Source organism: Pelophylax lessonae (assembly GCF_965119305.1).
Source record: "Pelophylax lessonae genome assembly, chromosome: 6".
NCBI classification, from domain to species: Eukaryota; Metazoa; Chordata; class Amphibia; order Anura; family Ranidae; genus Pelophylax; species Pelophylax lessonae.
In genome coordinates, this window is record NC_138773.1 from 19,336,924 (window position 1) to 19,343,826 (window position 6,903).

The following is a 6,903-nucleotide window of genomic DNA, read 5'->3' on the forward strand; positions in this document are numbered from 1 at the left end:
TACCGTATATACTCGAGTATAAGCCAAGTTTTTCAGCATGTTTTTTCATGCTGAAAAGCCCCCCTCGGCTTATACTCGAGTCACTGTCTTTTTAAAAATGGCGCCGCCCGGCGCCGGCGTGTTACTGCGCATGTGTCGCATGCCCGGGAATAGCAGAACATGCACTGGCTTTCCCGAGCATCGGCGGCGCATTTGCGGTGATGTATTGGCACCGGGCGGCCCGATTTTTAAATCGAAGGCGCCTCACCGACAGGTAAGTGAGACTCCTCCACAGCCCATGCATTTCCTCATGCATTGCTGCGGGCATGGTACAGGACATTCTCCTGTACCGTGCCGGCAGCACTGCATCTCCTGTGCCATGCCTGTACCTACTGTGCCATGCCTGTACCATCACCTGTGCCATGTCTATACCTACTGTGCCATGCCTGTACATACTGTTCCATGCCTGTACATACTGTGCCATGTCTATAACTACTGTGCCATGCCTGCACATACTGTTGCCATGCCTATACTTACTGTGCCATGCCTGTACCTACTGTGCCATGCCTGTACCTACTGTGCCATGCCTGTACCATCACCTGTGATATGCCTATACCATCACCTGTGCCATGCCTATACCATCTCATGTACCATGACCTGTGCCATGCCTGTACCATGACCTGTGACTTGCCCGTACCATCACCTGTGCCATGCCTATACCATCATCTGTGCCATGCCTGTACCATGACCTGTGCCATGCTTATACCATGACCTGCGCCATCTCCTGTACAATGCCGCAGCCCCTGTTTTGTGTCTCGTGGTGGTCCAGTTGGGTCCAATAGCTGCTGCATTTCCCACCCTAGGCCTATACTCGAGTCAATAAGTTTTCCCACTTTTTTGTGGTAAAATTAGGGGCATCGGCTTATATTCGGGTCGACTTATACTCGAGTATATACGGTAAGTTAAAGAGCTGAACATACAGAGCTGATAACATATTCTAAGGGGTCTCAAAACTGTCGCCCGTGGGCCAGATGTGGCCATTTGCTTGCCTTTAAAAAAAGTATTGCTGAAAATAAAGAAAAAGTAAGGCTCTGGCTCAAGCTAGTAGATAAGATTGAAGAGATGGAGGAACTAATTGTCATAGCTTGAGACTTACCAGGTCAATTCTCCCATATCTGGGATTGTTGGACAATCTTCCGAAACACAGATAATTGCAACTCGCTAATTGGATGACTGCATCCTCTCCACTTAACTTGCCTCAACCAAACATAGTCAACTCCAGACACGTATAATACATGATAATCTGAACCTAAGACATGGCGGGTACCCTCTCATGCCTATACAAGGGATGAAAGTGGGGGGTCCCAAAATGTTGCTCTAACCATATATCTAGGCAACGTGCAACCTAAGGTACAACTCATGACCTCACCGCTCTTGCTCCCATTCTGCTGATGGTCGTGCTTGGGTGGGGTCGGAGACAGGGGGTGAGACCCACGCCCCTCCTGCCAACTTCCTTGAGCTCCTTGAATTCCCTTAGATACTTATCATACCCCCCTCGCCACCTGATCCCACTGACTCCCCCCCCTCTCTATCTCCTTCTTCTTTCTTTCACTCCCTTCTTCCTTTTCCCTACTGCACTGACCCTTACCCCCCCCCTAAGACATGGCGGGTACCCTCTCATGCCTATACAAGGGATGAAAGTGGGGGGTCCCAAAATGTCGCTCTAACCATATATCTAGGCAACGTGCAACCTAAGATACAACTCACGACCTCACCGCTCTTGCTCCCATTCTGCTGATGGTCGTGCTTGGGTGGGGTCGGAGACAGGGGGTGAGACCCACCCCACCTGCCAACTTCCTTGAGCTCCTTGAATTCCCTTAGATACTTATCATACCCCCCTCGCCACCCGATCCCACTGACTCCCCCCCCCCTCCCCTCTCTATCTTTTTCTTCTTTCTTTCTCTCCCTACTTCCTTTTCCCCGCTGACCTTTCAAATCCTCTTTTACTTCTTAGGCAAATACCACCAATTTTCCTGATCTTTCTTGAACGCAAAAATGTGAATAAGTGGCACCGATACCTGTGGATACTTATGACTGATTGTCGAAATGTATCTTCTGTTATATACCCTTGTGGGACTCATCACTCCTCACTTGTTAAGCAGTCTTCCAAGAGTTACATGAGATATATTTTAGTCTCGAATAGAAGGCATATGATACTCAGAGTATTATGTTCCACTTGATTGTAGCTTTCTGTCCCAGTATTTGTTACCACTAGAACTCGCAATCCCTTGAACTTGTTGAAATTTGATGTTCTTTGTTAACGTTTATAAGTTGTATTCTCATATGTTCCATGCCTGTTTATGCGCCTGTATTGCACATCTTTCATATTTTTCAATAAAAATTTTCTTGGAAAAAAAAAAAAAGAAAAGGGAAGGCTCACTTTATGGAAGGCGCGTGCTACTGTCTTTGATCCCTTTTGGTGTGCTTGGTTATTGGTCAGTTTCTAATTCTATGCACTATGACAGTTTTGAAAGTAAATAACAGCATTTATGCAGACATTACCCTTACACTTAATAAGGTGTTGCTTGGTATTCACATACATATAGGGCAGGGCTTTGGGCCAGTGATGTCATCACACCCGCCGATGCTGGCTGTCGTTGAGGCTTTGTGCTATTTGACTGCATATAATTTATTTTAGCAATGTGAGTACCTTTCTTTGTTTGTATACAATAAGCAGTATTCATGCTATGTGCGCCCTTGTTCCTTTCCCTTTATGGCGGCTATCTGAGACTTCATGATTCAGGGTTTAAGGGAATTATATCGGTGGATATCATATGTCGGGACCCAGTGGACCATACTGGTCTAGACCGGGGACACTGGGAGGTATCAGTTGTTCAGTATGCGTGTTTGATCTCTGTAACTGGGGATCATATTAATCCAGTAAAAGGCTTTTCTTGCAGTGGAGGGCACGTGTGCTTGGAGGACTTCCCAATCTTCTCACATGGCTTGGTGTTTAGTGGAGCATATCACTATTTAAAGAAGAAACTGATTGTTGTTCCAATTTTCTACAACACAATATGTTTCATTTGTTAGTGAAACTTGGACTACTAACTTTTTACTGAATTACACTATATTACCAAAAAGTATTGGGACGCCTGCCTTTACACACACATGAACTTTAATGGCATCCCAGCCTTAGTCCATAGGGTTCAATATTGAGTTGGCCCACCCTTTGCAGCTATAATAGCTTCAGCTCTTCTGGGAAGGCTGTGCACAAGGTTTGGGGGTGTCTATGGGACTGTTTTACCATTCTTCCAGAAGTGCATTTGTGAGGTTAGGCACTGATGTTCGACAAGAAGGCTTGGCTCGCAGTCTCCGTTCTAATTCATCCCAAAGGTGTTCTATCAGACTGAGGCAGGCCAGTTAAGTTCCCCCACCCCAAACTCAGAAGCAGATCTGCCAATTATGGTGTTCAATGGCAAATGCCAATGGAGCTCCACGATACCAGTCAGTGATCTCAGGGTCTACTAGAGGACGTCGGGCTCTCAGACCACCCTCATGAAGTCTGTTTCTGATTGTTTGGTCAGAGAAATTCAAACCAGTGGCCTGCTGGGAGCAATTTGTAGGGCTCTGGCAGGGCTCATTCTGTTCCTTCTTGCACAAAGGAGCAGATACTGATCCTGCTGATTGGTTAAGGACCTTCTATGGCCCTGTCCAGCTCTCCTAGAGTAACTGCCTGTCTCCTGGAGTCTCCTCTATGCTCTTGAGACACAGCAAACCTTCTGGCAATGGCACGAATTGATGTGCCATCCTGGAGGAGTTGGAATGCCTGTGCAAACTCTATAGGGTCCAGGTATCGCCTACTACTACCAGTAGAGACACTGACCCTAGCCAAATGCAAAACTAGTAAAAAACAGTAGGAAAAGATGAGTAGGGAAAAACATTTCAGTGGTCTCCACCTGTAAAACCATTCTGTTTTGGACGTTGCATCGATGCTGCCCATCTAGTGCCCTATTGTTAATTTCATTAACACCAAAGCAGCTGAAAAGTATTAACAACCCCCTCTGCTACTTCATTGACCAGATCAATATCCCAGTAGTTTAAAGGACTTGATGCTATACTCTGATTAAAAAGTGTTCCTTACATTTTTTTGAGCAGAGTATGCTTAAAATTACTCAGGGTTTTCGGGGAGTTTACAGGTGCAGCTCTTGGGGAGTGTAAGGGTAACCCCAAAACTCACGGGTTTCAGTAACATTTTGACTGTTGAAGCCAGATTGAAAATTATATTCACTAGACAAACATGTAGGTAACCAAGAATATATAGTATATATATATATATAAATATATATATTTTTTTTTGGTATTAACATAAGGAGCAATTACAAAGGATGACTGAAACAGGCTCCCTACAAATATGGCTGTGGTTGTTTCTTGAGGTTGCTTCCCCTCTCTTCCCTTGGTAGTGTCTCTGATTGCCCGAGGAGTTTTTTTTAGCGATGATACTCTTGTTTCAGCTTCACAACTCCTGAAAAAGCAGAACTCGGTTCTGAGAAATGCGTTGAGTCAAATTATATACTGTGTTTTGGCTACACAGGGGTATCAGAAGATTGGGTTCCCCACTCCTGCACAGCCAGGCAACAAAAATTTTCCATACCTCCTCCAGACACAAGGAACAGTCTTTGAGCTTGGTTTCTATTGTTTTATTAGGGGTAATAACTTGGATGGGAAAAATGATTTATGGGATGCCCAGCTTAGCTTGGGAAAAAACAGGGACAACTTCCTCCCTATGAACATGCTCCAGAACTGTCCTCCTTCTGAAGGACTGACTGAATATTAAAGATGCAAATGCCTCTTGAGGACTAGGAACCCTCAGTCCTTTAGAGCAGTGGTCCTCAACTCCGGTCCTCAGGGCCCACTAACAGGCCAGATTTTAAGTATTACCTTGGGGAGATGGAGACTAGAGTACTGCAATCACTGAGCAGCAAATGATATCACCTGGGATGTATTTCAGTTATCTTGCAAACCTGGCCTGTTAGTGGGCCCTGAGGGCCAGGGTTGGGGACCACTACTTTAGAGAGTTGTACAAGGAGTTGTAGACTGCATTCAAGAATATCTCCAACTCCCCTGTAGACACTGACCCCAGCTCGACCAACTGCAGGAGTTGTTAGCCCACTTGGCTGCTTCTTCATCAGCTCACCCAGCTGCCTCCTCATTATCCCACCTGGCTGCCTCTTCAGAAGTCTACCTGGCTGTGTCTTTACCAGCCTACTTGACTGCTCCGTAGATCTCCCAGGGCAAGGTATATGAAAGATTAAGCACAACGCTGTCTTCCAGAAAGACCTGCAACATGTGGCTGTCAGTTCCTGACCATGCTGATGTAATCACTCTGTCCTCCTTGCTCCTGCTACCTCTTAGGTAAGATTCCTTTTAAACCGCTCTGCTGTCGGGATTCTCCCAGGTCAGCCCATGCTCAAGCCCGAGGCAGGGCCACCCTGGTAAGGATTCCCCTCAAGGGCCACCAACAGGTCTCCTCAGCACTCCATCTCCGTCTTCCACCTCACTCCCCCAGCCAGCATGACTCATCTATATTTAATAAGCTGGCTCAGCCACCATGCCAGGCTCACTGCCTGAGGATGCAACCCTCCTGGCCTCTGCCCTCCAGTTTCAAGAAATTTCTCACAACTTACAGAGCCAAGGGGAGGCACCAGGGACCTGCCTGTATGAATCATCCAGCCTAACCTTAACCACTTGCCGACTGCCGCACGACTATTTACGTCGGCGGTCAGCCCCTCACAGGCAGAGTGACATAGGGCTACATCGCTAGCCTGTAAGGGTTTTGGGAGCGAGCGCGCGTCGCTCGGTCACAGACCCCCCACGCGTGTGCCCGCGGACCCGATGTCCGCCGGGCACTCGCGATCGTCTGTGACAGCGGGAGAAAGGCAGGCGGCTGATGTAAACAAAGCCGCCTGTCATTCTCCCTTGTGTAACAATGGTGATCAAACGGTTCTACTATGTAGGACCGTTGATCACTGTTCTTACACATCAAGCCACATCCAATCACAGTTAGAAACACGCCCCTAGGACAACTCCTTCACTACCAGTGTCATTATTACAGTAACAGTGCATATGTATAGCACTGATTACTGCAGTAATGTTACTGGTAACCCCAAAAGTGTCAAAAATGTCAGTCAAGGGTCCGATCTGTCCGCCCCAATGTCGCAGTCCCGCAAAAAAAAAACGCAGATCGCCACCATTACGCGTTTAAAAAAAAACAACAAAAATGACAAAAATCTTTCCCTTTGTTAGTAAACGCAATAACTTTTGCGCAAACCAATCAAAATACGCTTTTTGCGATTTTTTTTTACCAAACATATGGTAAAAAAAAAAAAATTGGCCTAAAATGTTAAAAAATTTTGATTTTTACATTTTTTTTGGGGGGGAATTTCATATAAAAAAATGTGAAAAATATTGTTATTTTTGCAAAATTGACGCTCTTTTTTTGTTTATAGCGCGTGATCAAATAATAGCACAGGTGATCAAATACCACCAAAATAAAGCTCTGTTTGTGGGAAAAAAAGGTCGCCAAATTTGTTTAGGTACAGCATCGCACGACCGCGCAACTGTCCGTTAAAGTCACGCAGTGCCGAATCGCAAAATAGGCCCTGGTCAGGAAGGGGGTAAAGTCTTCCGGGGCTTAAGTGGTTAAGTAAACCCATCACCATATTAATATTTACAAGTTAAACATGAGCCAAAACATTAATTTTCCAGCACTCACACTATTAGCACACTAGAGGGTACTACACTATAAATAATGGTGCCAGGGACAGCACTCAACAGTTTTGCTATAATTAAAAAAATTAATAGTGTGTGTCTGTTATAAATATGCAAGAATAGTATTCACCTGTACCCTGAATTCTGCTCTTG